Genomic DNA, 15058 nt, shown 5'->3' with positions numbered 1-15058 from the left:
TTCTTTCACAAGTATGAAAAGGGAAATTGCTGGTTTAAGCGGTCTCATAATGGAAATTAATTCACTGAAACTCTGCACCTCCCTCTTCAAACTTCCTGTTAAATTAAGAGTTGTTGGATAAGGTGATGAAGTATTTTTCTAGTTGCCCTTGAAAGGAAAATACTGGGGAGACGTAAAATTAGATTTACAGACAGAAATACACTACCCACATATATCCTTGCACACTTCAACTCGTGTGCAATCGCGTGCGAGCAGGGGCTGTCAGGGGGACTGAAAAATGCCAGGTTAATAATCAGGGGTCTGATGACCACTGCTTCTAACTCTAAGCTGCAGGCTCTCTAAAGCTACATTCATAGCTTCTTAAATGAAGCCCATTCAATTTTGAATAAGCGTATCTTTTTTTTATTTTTTTTAAAAAGAGTTACTTAAGAGTATACATTGTAATGGCAAATAAGGGGTGTTGTCACTTACTTTGCAGAGATATCCAGACCACCAGCACACTCCTGCATACTGAGTACAACTTTACAAGGCAAAGATGATTTCTATTCCTACAACAAAGAAATTAAGAGAAAATAAATCACATACTTATTTCAGTATTTCAGATTTGTTGGTTACACATGCATTTACTACAATACATATTTAAAACAAATGATTTTCCCTCCCTTCATAACATCCCACCCACCTCTAACTGGTGTACTGTTATATAATCACTCAGTGATAATAATCACCTGCAACACTAAGAATAACGTGATCACAAGGCAAAAGACAATATTCCTATTTTCCTTCACACTTCATTCATCTAAACTTTGAGCCACAGTAGACAAGTCTTGCACAACTCCAGTTGTTACTTTCTACTCTTACTTATCATGAGTCACATATAAGTGGAAGAAAATGTAGAACCGGGATTCTTCTCTCAGCTTTCTTCATTCTTACTTCTTTAAATTTCAACCCAAACATTCTTCTATCCTGACCTAGCCTCCTGCACTGAAGTGACAGTGAATTGTAAAATGTTCACCCCTTTAATGTGTTCCCAATGATCCATTTTACCTGCTGGCATGCATTTGTTTACAAACAGCGTCTTTACCTTTAACTGACATTTGAAAAAGGTGTTTTTGCCCAATGAATCCACCACCTATACTGAAAATGTCTATACTGCTTTAATGGCTACAGAAAAGCTAAGTAAACAAGAGCCAGTAGAAAGAAATCATACTCACAGTGGGGAGTGGGAGTGATAGTACAATTGAAAATAAACATTTTAGTGCCTTAGTACTGCACTTTGTGTATAAACAGAGATAGGATAATGAGACCTTTTTGTGTATAGCAAACAGCAGCTGTTTAATACACTAAAATAAACAAAGTTTATTTTAGTGATTTCTAATAAATGTAGTGATTTCTAATAAATGTTATACTCTGCAGCTGGAATAGCAAGGCATTAGAAAACAATTTTACAGGACATTCCCCCTTTAAATTGGCATTAGAGCATGTCATTTTATCACTAGCAATGCTGCAAAGTGGCAAAACACATAGTCAAAGATATGCTTGGGAGCCTCAGAGCACTGCTGATCCCTGAACGGAAAATGCTGCTGATCCAATCAGCAGTCCTAGTTACACAGCTGGGTCGTGCGACTAGCGCTGCTGATTGGTTCGTCAGTACTTTCCTCTCAGAACCAGCAGTGCTCCCAAGTGGTACTTTAAAGGGACAGTCTACACAATAATTTGCATCGTTTTAAAAGATAGATAATCCCTTTTTCTTCTGTTAAGTGTGATCAGTCCACGGGTCATCATTACTTCTGGGATATTACTCCTCCCCAACAGGAAGTGCAAGAGGATTCACCCAGCAGAGTTGCATATAGCCCCTCCCCTCTACGTCACCCCCAGTCATTCTCTTGCACCCAACGACTAGATAGGATGTGTGAGAGGACTATGGTGATTTTATTTAGTTTATTTCTTCAATCAAAAGTTTGTTATTTTTTAATAGCACCGGAGTGTGTTATTCCTTCTCTGGTAGAGTTTGAAGAAGAATCTACCAGAGTTTTTACTATGATTTTAGCCGGAGTTGTTAAGATCATATTGCTGTTTCTCGGCCATCTGAGGAGAGGTAAACTTCAGATCAGGGGACAGCGGGCAGTTTATTCTGCAAAAAGGTATGTAGCAGTTTTTATTTTCTAACAATGGAATTGCTGAGAAAATCCTGCCATACCGACACTATATCATGTATGTATAATTTACATTTTAGTATTCTGGGGAATGGTACTTCACTGGAATTACACTGTGTATATAAGATTTTAGCCTAATAGAAATACAACAGGCTTTTTAATAATTCTTAATTATGTTAAACGTTTTTGCTGGAATGTAAAATCGTTTTCATTTTCTGAGGTACTGGGTGAATAAAAGGTTTGGGCACTATTTTTCCACTTGGCAGTTGCTGGATCTAATTATGACAGTTTTTAATCTCTCTCACTGTTGTGTGTGAGGGGGTGGGACCTTTTTTGGCGCTTTTGCTACGCATCAAAAATTTCAGTCAAAAGCTCATTGTTTTTTCCTGCATGTTCCGGTTTATCTCTACAGAACCCAGGGATCTTCAAAGCTAATTTGAGGGAAGTAATCTAACAGAGCTGTAAGATTGTAGTTGACTGTGATAAAAAACGTTTATTCTTTAACTTTTTTATGCCTCAGGGTTAGTTATTTCTTGCTACTGGGTACAAGCCTTTGCTAAGTTGCATTTTGTTTTACAAAGCTGATTGATTTCATCTGCTATATATATTCAGTGCTTTTCAAGCACAGTTCGTTTTTTTCATTGTATTTTACTTGTATAGTATTTCCAAATTGCAAGTTCATTTGCTAGTTTGTTAAACATGTCTGATTCAGAAGATGAGACCTGTACTATTTGTACTAAAGCCAAGGTGGAGCCCAATAGAAATTTATGTACTAACTGTATTGATGCTACATTAAATAAAAGTCAATCTGTACAAATTGAACAAATTTCACCAAACAACGAGGGGAGAGTTATGCCGACTAACTCGCCTCACGTGACAGTACCTGCATCTCCCGCTCGGGACGTGCGCGATATGGAGACGCCAAGTACATCTGGGCGGCCATTACAAATAACATTACAAGATATGGCTACTGTTATGACTGAGGTTTTGGCTAAATTACCAGAACTAAGGGGCAAGCGTGATCACTCTGGAGTGAGAACAGAGTGCGCTGATAATGTTAGGGCCATGTCAGATACTGCGTCACAACTTGCAGAACATGAGGACGGAGAGCTTCATTCTGCGGCTGACGGTTCTGATCCAAACAGATTGGATTCAGATATTTCAAATTTTAAATTTAAGCTGGAAAACCTCCGTGTTTTACTAGGGGAGGTGTTAGCGGCCCTGAATGATTGTAACACAGTTGCAATACCCGAGAAAATGTGTAGGTTGGATAAATATTTTGCTGTACCAACAAGTACTGACGTTTTTCCTATACCTAAAAGACTAACTGAAATTATTACTAAGGAGTGGGATAGACCCGGTGTGCCGTTCTCACCCCCTCCAATATTTAGAAAGATGTTTCCAATAGACACCACCACACGGGATTTATGGCAATCGGTCCCTAAGGTGGAGGGAGCAGTTTCTACTTTAGCTAAACGTACCACTATCCCGGTAGAGGATAGCTGTGCCTTTTCAGATCCAATGGATAAAAAATTAGAGGGTTACCTTAAGAAAATGTTTGTTCAACAAGGTTTTATATTGCAACCCCTTGCATGCATTGCGCCGATCACGGCTGCAGCGGCATTCTGGATTGAGTCTCTAGAAGAGAATCTTGGTTCAGCTACGCTGGACGACATTTCAGACAGGCTTAGAGTACTTAAGCTATCTAATTCATTCATTTCGGAAGCCGTAGTACATTTAATTAAACTTACGGCTAAGAATTCCGGATTCGCCATTCAAGCGCGCAGAGCACTGTGGCTAAAATCCTGGTCAGCTGATGTAACTTCTAAGTCCAAATTACTTAATATACCTTTCAAGGGACAGACCTTATTTGGGCCTGGTTTGAAAGAAATTATCGCTGACATTACAGGAGGTAAGGGCCACGCCCTACCTCAAGACAAAGCCAAACCTAAGGCTAGACAGTCTAATTTTCGTTCCTTTCGGAATTTCAAAGCAGGAGCAGCATCATCTTCCACTACTCCAAAACAAGAAGGATCTGGTGCTCGCTACAGACAAGGCTGGAGACCTAACCAGTCCTGGAACAAGGGCAAGCAGGCCAGGAAGCCTGCAGCTGCCACTAAAAAAACATGAATTGAGGGCCCCCGATCCGGGATCGGATCTAGTGGGGGGCAGACTTTCTCTCTTCTCCCAGGCTTGGGCAAGAGATGTCCAGGATCCCTGAGCGCTAGAGATAATATCTCAGGGATACCTTCTGGACTTCAAACACTCTCCTCCAAGAGAGAGATTTCATCTGTCAAGGTTGTCGACAAACCAAACAAAGAAAGAAGCGTTTCTACGCTGCATACAAGAACTATTGTTAATGGGAGTAATCCATCCAGTTCCACGGTCGGAACAGGGACAAGGGTTTTACTCAAATCTGTTTGTGGTTCCCAAAAAAGAGGGAACTTTCAGACCAATACTGGATTTAAAGATCCTAAACAAATTCCTAAGAGTTCCATCATTCAAAATGGAGACTATCCGGACAATTTTACCCATGATCCAAGAAGGTCAGTACATGACCACAGTGGACTTAAAGGACGCTTACCTTCACATACCGATTCACAAAGATCATTACCGGTATCTAAGGTTTGCCTTTCTAGACAGGCATTACCAGTTTGTGGCTCTTCCATTCGGATTGGCTACAGCTCCAAGAATCTTCACAAAGGTTCTAGGTGCTCTTCTGGCGGTACTAAGACCGCGGGGAATTTCGGTAGCTCCTTACCTAGACGACATTCTGATACAAGCTTCAAGCTTTCAAACTGCCAAGTCTCATACAGAGTTGGTACTGGCATTTCTAAGGTCACATGGATGGAAGGTGAACGAAAAGAAAAGTTCACTCGTTCCACTTACAAGAGTTCCCTTCCTGGGGACTCTTATAGATTCTGTAGAAATGAAGATTTACCTGACAGAAGACAGGTTAACAAGACTTCAAAGTGCTTGCCGCACCCTTCATTCCATTCAACACCCATCGGTGGCTCAATGCATGGAGGTAATCGGCCTAATGGTAGCAGCAATGGACATAGTGCCATTTGCTCGCTTACACCTCAGACCACTGCAATTGTGCATGCTAAGTCAGTGGAATGGGGATTACTCAGACTTGTCCCCTTCTCTGAATCTGGATCAAGAGACCAGAAATTCTCTTCTATGGTGGCTTTCTCGGCCACATCTGTCCAGGGGGATGCCATTCAGCAGACCAGACTGGACAATTGTAACAACAGACGCCAGCCTTCTAGGTTGGGGTGCCGTCTGGAATTCTCTGAAGGCTCAGGGACAATGGAGTCAGGAGGAGAGTCTCCTGCCAATAAACATTCTGGAATTGAGAGCAGTTCTCAATGCCCTCCTGGCTTGGCCCCAGTTGACAACTCGGGGGTTCATCAGGTTTCAGTCGGACAACATCACGACTGTAGCTTACATCAACCATCAGGGAGGGACAAGGAGCTCCCTAGCAATGATGGAAGTATCAAAGATAATTCGCTGGGCAGAGTCTCACTCTTGCCACCTGTCAGCAATCCACATCCCGGGAGTGGAGAATTGGGAGGCGGATTTCTTAAGTCGTCAGACTTTTCATCCGGGGGAATGGGAACTTCATCCGGAGGTCTTTGCCCAAATACTTCGACGTTGGGGCAAGCCAGAGATAGATCTCATGGCGTCTCGACAGAACGCCAAGCTTCCTCGGTACGGGTCCAGATCCAGGGATCCAGGAGCAGTCCTAATAGATGCCCTGACGGCACCTTGGGACTTCAGGATGGCTTATGTGTTTCCACCCTTCCCGATGCTTCCTCGATTGATTGCCAGAATCAAACAGGAGAGAGCATCAGTGATTCTGATAGCACCTGCATAGCCACGCAGGACTTGGTATGCAGACCTGGTGGACATGTCATCCTGTCCACCTTGGTCTCTACCTCTGAAACAGGACCTCCTGATACAGGGTCCTTTCAAACATCAAAACCTAACTTCTCTGAAGCTGACTGCTTGGAAATTGAACGTTTGATTTTATCAAGACGTGGGTTTTCGGAGTCAGTTATTGACACCTTAATACAGGCCAGGAAGCCTGTTACCAGAAAGATTTACCATAAAATATGGCGTAAATACCTATATTGGTGTGAATCCAAAGGTTACTCTTGGAGTAAGGTTAGGATTCCTAGGATATTGTCTTTTCTACAAGAAGGTTTAGAAAAGGGTTTATCTGCTAGTTCATTAAAGGGACAGATCTCAGCTCTGTCTATTCTGTTACACAAACGTCTGTCAGAAGTGCCAGACGTTCAGGCTTTTTGTCAGGCTTTAGCGAGGATAAAGCCTGTGTTTAAGACTGTTGCTCCACCATGGAGTTTAAATCTTGTTCTTAACGTTTTACAGGGCGTTCCGTTTGAACCCCTCCATTCCATTGATATAAAGTTGTTATCTTGGAAAGTTCTATTTTTAATGGCTATTTCATCGGCTCGAAGAGTCTCTGAATTATCAGCCTTACATTGTGATTCTCCTTATTTGATTTTTCATTCGGATAAGGTAGTTCTGCGTACTAAACCTGGGTTCTTACCTAAGGTAGTCACTAACAGGAATATCAATCAGGAGATTGTTGTTCCATCTTTGTGTCCAAATCCTTCTTCAAAGAAGGAACGTCTTCTGCACAATCTGGATGTAGTTCGTGCCCTAAAATTTTACTTACAGGCAACTAAAGAATTTCGACAGACGTCTTCCCTGTTTGTCGTTTACTCTGGTCAGAGGAGAGGTCAAAAAGCTTCTGCTACCTCTCTCTCTTTTTGGCTTCGTAGCATAATACGTTTAGCCTATGAGACTGCTGGACAGCAACCTCCTGAAAGAATTACAGCTCATTCCACTAGAGCTGTGGCTTCCACTTGGGCCTTTAAGAATGAGGCCTCTGTTGAACAGATTTGCAAGGCTGCAACTTGGTCTTCGCTTCATACTTTTTCCAAATTTTACAAATTTGACACATTTGCTTCCTCGGAGGCTATTTTTGGGAGAAAGGTTCTTCAGGCAGTGGTTCCTTCTGTATAAAAGAGCCTGCCTATCCCTCCCGTCATCCGTGTACTTTTGCTTTGGTATTGGTATCCCAGAAGTAATGATGACCCGTGGACTGATCACACTTAACAGAAGAAAACATAATTTATGCTTACCTGATAAATTCCTTTCTTCTGTAGTGTGATCAGTCCACGGCCCGCCCTGTTTTTTAAGGCAGGTAACTATTTTTAAATTATACTCCAGTCACCACTACACCCTTGGTTCCTCCTTTCTCATTGGTCCTTGGTCGAATGACTGGGGGTGACGTAGAGGGGAGGGGCTATATGCAACTCTGCTGGGTGAATCCTCTTGCACTTCCTGTTGGGGAGGAGTAATATCCCAGAAGTAATGATGACCCGTGGACTGATCACACTACAGAAGAAAGGAATTTATCAGGTAAGCATAAATTATGTTATTATCCATTTCCCAGTTTTGCATAACTGTACAATAAAAAATAGATATGTATACTATTAGATAATGCCCTACTGCCTTTCTTGAGAATTTGGCTAAAACCTGTCCAAAGAATAAAGTCTACGAGTATGGCTGAAAAAGTAATAAATGTAATAAAGTGTTTAAAATTGATATTTAGACATTTTGTATGTCATTATTATACTGTATCCTACTTTAGAAAGTAATAGAATTATTTTTATTTTATGTCTGCCATATTTATTCTAATGCAGCTTCCAGTTAAACTGGCTTAAAGGGACACTAAAGTCAAAATAAAAAAAAACTTTTCACGATTCAGACAGAGCATGCAATTTGAAGCAACTTTCTCATGTACTCCTACTATCAATTTGTCTTCCTTCTCGTTATCTTTATTTGAAAAGCAGAAATGTAAGCTTAAGAGCCGGCCAATTTTTGATTCAGAACCTGGGTTGCACTTGCTTTTTGGTGGCTAAATGTAGCCAGGGTGCTGAACCAAAAATGGGCTGGCTCCTTAGCTCACATTCCTACTTTGTCAAGTACAGTGATATCAAGAGAACAAATAAAAATTGATAATGGGAGTAAATTCGAAAGTTGCTTAAAATTGCATGCTCATACTGAATCATGAAAGAACAAATTTGGGTTTACTATCCCTTTATTAAACAAATTCTTTAAATTATATATCTCACATAATCATTAGTACGCAATTCAAATAATTTTCTTTTGTCCTTTCTTTCTTCTATTATTCAAATTCTTCATCTTGCTTTGAAGATCTATAATGACCCTAAACTAGCATTCTAGGTTGTAATGTCAAAATTAAACTTTCATGATATACACAGGACATGCAATTTTAAACAACTTTCCAATTAAGTTCTATTATCTAATCTGCCCTCTTCTTCTGGTATCCATTGTTAAAAAGCATAAATAGGTAGGCTCAGGAAAAGCAAAGCATTACTGAAAGCAAGCTGCTGATTGGTGGCTGCACATGTATGCCTCATGTCACTGGTTAACCCAATGCGTTTAGCTAGCTCCCAGTAGTGCACTGCTGCTATTTTAACAAAGGTTTCATGTTTTCCCTCTCTTTAAAGGGACATTAAACACTAAATAAATTATTGTTTGAATTATATATTCAGAGCAAAGATTAGGCTGAAAACAATTTGTACATGTATTTAAAAAAATTATATTATTTGTTTAAATACTGAAAAAATAAGTGTAAAGTTAATGTTCATAAAGCAATGTGTGCTGCCATATTGTATCTTAGGTTACACTGAGGCCAATTAGGAATGGTTATAAATGGCTTACTAGAGTGTGCAACCAATGACTGTGTGGAATAAAGCTGTGTCTGCACTTCCATGTTTAACATAATTTGGAAAGCCCAAAATATTCACAATTACATTACAGGAAAGGAGAACAAAATAAATAATGAAAGTATATTGCATAGTTGTTTTACTACATGTAATTTAACAATTTATATTAATATTTTGACGTGTTTAATATCCCTTTTAAAAAGGGTTCACCATTTTCCTACCACTGCAACATTGTACTAACAATTTCTTATTGTACAGAAATGCATTTAGCTTTTTAAAAAAGTTCCCTTATTCCCAGGGCAGGCTCTATAATGGGACCTGGTGGGGACCACAGCACTCAAGTGGCATTTGTCAGGGGTCTATTCAGTCACTATCTACTGTGGATGGAGAATTGGAGGGGAGGCATCATTTCAGCATTGGTCCCAGGCAGCACAATATCTTGAGCCGTCCCTTCTCAGCCCTAAAATATATGACTGGATTCTCAATCTTCTCAGAGTTTATGTTTAATATAATTTTGTAAACCATTTCTGCATAATGTAGCAGTGTATTTCCTCTATAGGGTGCTAAATGTGCAGAATAGTAAATTATCAAGATGAAGGATTTCAAATCAAAAGTGAATCGTAGCTTCTCAATATAGGTTTCAAAAGGGTTTATTATATAGCTAATACAGTAATTTATTGATAAATGGTTTTCTAAATAAGAGCCATCATTTGGTAACATTATTATTTCTACAGAAACGAACATCATTTCATACAATATATGACAAGTCAGAACATAATGCAATCGATGTGAACAATATTCCATTCCCGTCTGTTTTCTTTTTTTATACGAAGAAATTTAGATGGTAACTTTGCCAACGAATAAATGGAAAATGCCATTAAAAAAAAATCAATAATGCAAGCACTGCTCGACATGCATTTGTAAGATTTCTACAGAGCAAAGAAATGTTACAAAAAAGAAAAAAAAAACACAACAATAATTAGGTATAAATTATTCAATTTTCGGATTACAAAACCTATATAAAAAAAAAAAAAACTGTGTTCAACATAAAAGTTTCAAACCTAAATAAAACAAAACAGCTACTGGGCTTCATTTTGTTCATTTCTCAGCCTCCATCTTTATTAGATAAATCCTGTAGTGAGATGGCCATCCATATTAGTGTATATCTGCATCAGGAAAACTATGAGGCTGAGCATGTGCACCTTCAGATGACATCTTAGTACCTCTGTCCATTTAATGCCCAAGAGGGTTTTTAGTTCTGCATGTTCAATAAGTTCAGCATAAATAAATTGCAAGTCATCTCTATTAAAAGGGAAATAGAAAGAAAAAAAAATAGCATGTATAAAAAGGAGCATGAAATCAGCATCATTTTTTATTTTTCTTTAGCAGAAGACTACACTAAAACTAGCAGGGAATGAGTGTTCAGCACAAAGTTTTTTTTAGAGAATTCTGGAAAACAAAAGCCCAAAAGAGATTCTTTGCTATGACCTATCCAAATACATAAACTCACATTAATTAATTGTTTTCTTTTCATTATGTAATTATATATATACCCAAGTAATGAGTATTCGGGATTAATCCATACAATTTTTGTTAGCCAAAGCGCTCACAAGCACGCTTCCATAGGCTCCAATGGGAGCCTCGTTTTCATGCCGATAGCCGCACACAAACACCTTGCGCAGCAATAAATGAATATGCTTAGATACTTCTATATCTATCTATGCGCTTATATGTGTAAAAAAACATATAAACACATAAATATATATGTAGATAAGCATACACATATATATTTATGGAAAAAGACAGGTGAAATTTTGAATGTATGTGAGTACTGCAAAGTGCAAACCACTGCTAACCAAGAGAAGCATAGGTGTTCATCTCACGTTTGCAGAAACGCACATTTATGACCACCAAGCCTTTTGGAAAAATGTTCTGCGGACATACCGGTCAAAACTGGAACTTTTTGGAATACATGTTATGTTTGGCGTGAACAAAAGCAGCAATTCACAATAAGAAATTACAAGCTAAAAAAAAAAGGTCGCCACACAGCATAATTTGTTATAAAACCAGAAATGAGAGGTATAAAAAAAATGCTACTCAAAACGTATAAGCAATATGGGACTTCACAGTCTCCTAGCTAACTGATTAACCCACAGCCTGGAACTTGGGAGCAGGAACCAAAGCTGTATAACAAATGCAGATTGTGATCCAAACTCAGGCAGGTTTGTAGATAAAATCAACAAGGATTTAGTAATAAAAGCATTAAAACCATGCAAAAGCATTAGCCAACCAGAGTCAGTGGCTGTTTCTTCAGACTTGTCTGAATATCTTCACAATAAGAACACCTTGCCAACATTCAATGATAGTGATTATAGGGTGATGCTTGTCCTCACTGAAGAAGCCATGAATTCTGCTCTCTATTAAAACATTTTGTAGAATAACATCTGGTCATCAGTCTGTGATCTGAAGCGTAATTGGGTTATACAACAAGATAATGGACCAAAGTCCAAGATTAAGTTCACCCCAGAATGTCTGAAACAAAAAGTCCTGAGATGAGCATTGAGATGCTGTGGCAGGTCCATAAACAGATAGTGTGTGCTCAAAAACTCTGCAATGTCACTGAATGACATAAATTCTACAAAGAAGAGTGGGTCAATATAGCTCCACAGTTATGTGCAACACTGATGTCTAATTATAGGAAGTGCTTTGTTGCAAATATTGTTGTTGTTGAAGGTGGTACAAGCAGTTATTACGTTTGGTGGACAATATCTTTTTTCCCACAAGGCCAGTGGGTGTTGGATAACTATTTTCCTTAAATAAATGAATGAATTAAATAATCAGAAACAAATGACATATGTGTTTGCGCTAGTCTTCTTGATCTTATATGACATTTTGTAATAAGATCTGAAACCATTGAGAGTGAGGAAATCATAAAGAAGGAAAACACATTTCACAACAATGTATAATTGTATATATTTGTTACAGGACATAACTGCAGATATTCACTCCCCTTCAAGCCACAGAACCAATATGCTTCTACAATACAATTTCATAAAGATTGGTAAAGCAGTCTTTGCTGTAGGATTGCCTAATCATCCAATAAATACAATAAAATAAGAAATCTAAATACATATCATAAAAATGCATACAATATATTTCATTGAATAAAAAAAAATCTATCTTAAATGATGTTTTTTTTTTGCACCATCTAACATCCCCACCCCCGTTTCCCCGGTTATCTAGTATCTTCTTGAAGGACAGAGTGCAGCCCTAATCAATAGATGGATTGCAGTCTAGGGTACCAGATTTGGATCTGTACAAGCAGAATTCAGTTGTTGGTACTATATTTAGTTAATATACTTTGCACTGCTAACAAGGTCACCTTCCACTAGCCATGGAAACTCAGATAAAAATATTCTGCTACATTTAGCCATTCTGTATCCAAGCTCCCTCTCTAAAAATAAAAAAAAAATGTCTAAATTTATTCTGGTTCTATTTTCTTAGAATCAATTTATTAAATCCAACACCGTTTAAATCTAGAAGCAGGTTAATAAATTACAATTACAAAAACATAGATTCAAACTTTACCTTATTAATTAACATAGAAAACATATTAATGTTATAATATTATTTGCTAGAGCTCCTTCATAAACCTTAATGTAGTAACATTGCAAATAAATATAATTATCAGATAAAATAAAATGAAATTCCATTAGATTTAAAAAAATACATCAAAAACAATACATATCCAGTTTAGATAATGTACACTAAATTATACCAGACTCATTATAATGTCCCTATCTTTCCATTAAGGAAGCCTCGTTTCTGCACAGTTACAATCTGCACGTCTTAGGCACTGTACAAAGAGCTGTAAGGGCTCAAGACAAGCGGAAGGCAGCCTAATGCACTTTTTTCTTTTCAGGCATGTTCCAAGGTTTAGTAAAACTAGAAGCATCAGGAAAATTCAATACCACTACATGAGTGGCATGCACCTACATAGCTGCCATAACTTTTCTAAAATTCATTTTTAGAAAGTTGTTTATTGAAATGCACTACTTTGCAATTCAGAATTCTCCTTAATGCCCATTTTAAGTTTTCCTTCTTTAATATAGTTAATTAAAAAGGGGGGGTTCTAATATTGAATATTGATTTAACAGTAAAAATAAAATGTGAGAATGAATATTGTCAATGTCTAAAATGTACTGGAACAATTAATACAAAATTGGAAGGAATTTTAAATAGCTAAATTAATCTTATAATTGGTGGCTTCAACTACAGTAACTTAGTCAGATCTAATCAGAACACGCTCACATAAACACCAACAGTTGTGTTCAAAACACAAAATTCCACCTATTAAAAAAACACTATAGTCAAGAAATACCTTGCAATGTAGCCCAGAGAGTTCCCTAGCTATGGAAATGAAGTCATCTTCAACAGTGAGCCATATTGCCCACCCTAACACCAGGATAACTTGCAAGCTGGGAGCATAATTTACCGAGTAACCTTATAGCCACACACACCGCTTAGTCTCTATCATACTTATTAACCAGTGAGAATATGCAAAGACCCTCAGCATCTTCACAATGTTACAATATGCATACCACATGCTCACTAAACAATCATTTAAAAAACCTAAATTACATTACATATTAAAGCATATTAACGCATATAACTCAGTATATAACTTTATAATGTAATAAAAAAAAATGATATTCTTACCCCGGTTTTTGTTATTTACTCCTCCCCATTGCATTTTCAATTCTATAGTGTAGTGACATATTGAGTGGTCCCACCATCTCTATACAGATCTTGGAATTCATGCTTCCTTGACTTAGACCATTGGTTTTAAAAGCTGTCCTCAGGCCTCCCCAACAGGCCAGGTTTACTGGATTACCTTGATGAGAGCAGGTAAAATAACCATGGTTACTAATCAGCTGATTATTTCACCTGTGCTCCAGTTCAGATATCATCAAAATATGGCCTGTTAGGCAAGTCTGAGGACAGGTTTGAAAACAACCACTTATAAAATACACCATAATAATACACCAATGAACCCTAAACAGCACCAACAGAGAGGGGGGTATGAAACCTTCCTTCATTCACACAGATGTCTGTTCTTGTAAGTTCCTTGTGCACCGTTAAAGTGATGCTAAACACTTTATAATTAGGCATTTATATTGTCTTACAATAGAATAACATAGCAGGCAAACCTTTATTTTTTAAAAGCAAATTAAGATCTTATTCACTAATTGTTTTTCAATAGCCAAATCCTACCCACTACTTGCCTTATTTGGAGAAGTCAACCCAGGCTAGAGATGATCATAATGTTTGTATTAACTGCATTTTTTTTACAGCTAAAGGATATTATATATATATATATATATATATATATATATAAAAACAAAAAAATAAAGATAACTGTTACTGTCCTTGTATATACTGTGTAGGTATAAACTGGTATAGAAGTAAACAAAGTCCTGTAAAGGTGAAAACACTGTTGAAGAGCAGTGTAGTGTAAAAAGCTTGAAACGCTTCAATTACTTGAATTACACCCCCTATACACGCCTTTAATGACAATCAGGATATATGTCAATAGTAGAGTGTGCTTCAGAAAACCGGAGGTTGTGGGGTATCGTGAGCGGTATACAAACTAACAAACAGAGTGTGCGGTATCCTCTACTCTCACACATACAGAGAGTAAACCAGGAATGAACAGTGTTCCCAGAAGGCGTTTACTCACCGCACCTCCGGACCGCAAACCCCAAACGGCTCTCGCTGCCTTAGACGGAACCTGCGGAATTCACATGTGTGCACTCGATCTCCTCAGCGTTCTCCAAAGGCGTCCTACTATGCAGGAGGGGGCGTGGCGGACGTACTTCAGCGTGTTGAAACTATACGCCAATCCACTGTCAATGCCACAAACAGAGTATCCCATAAACCAGCTTCGGAGCTCAGTGTCCCAAAACAGCTGCTGCTGCCCAGTATTATAGAAATAAAGTAGAAGAAAGTTGCTAGCAGCGGTCTTTAAAAGCAAAAAGTCTTTATTGTAACAAGGATAAAAACACTCCAGGAAGCGTCACAAGTACGATCACAACAATGAGTCCGCTAACATGT

General features: G+C 38.2%; 1 protein-coding gene across 3 annotated transcripts in view; it reads right to left on the bottom strand.

Moving 5' to 3' along the window:
• APBA1 (amyloid beta precursor protein binding family A member 1) overlaps nucleotides 1-15058 on the bottom strand; it is a 458099-nt gene that overhangs the window by 359920 nt on the left and 83121 nt on the right. For all 3 annotated transcript variants that reach the window (XR_008400662.1, XM_053702520.1, XM_053702519.1), the window contains exon 2: nucleotides 472-548. The gene's annotated coding sequence lies outside the window, so the exon portion shown is untranslated. The remainder of the gene's footprint in view (nucleotides 1-471; nucleotides 549-15058) is intronic.

This window comes from Bombina bombina, chromosome 2 (assembly GCF_027579735.1).
Source record: "Bombina bombina isolate aBomBom1 chromosome 2, aBomBom1.pri, whole genome shotgun sequence".
In the NCBI taxonomy this organism is placed as follows: Eukaryota; Metazoa; Chordata; class Amphibia; order Anura; family Bombinatoridae; genus Bombina; species Bombina bombina.
Note: the sequence above shows the minus strand (reverse complement) of the source record. Positions and strands in the feature narration are given on the sequence as shown.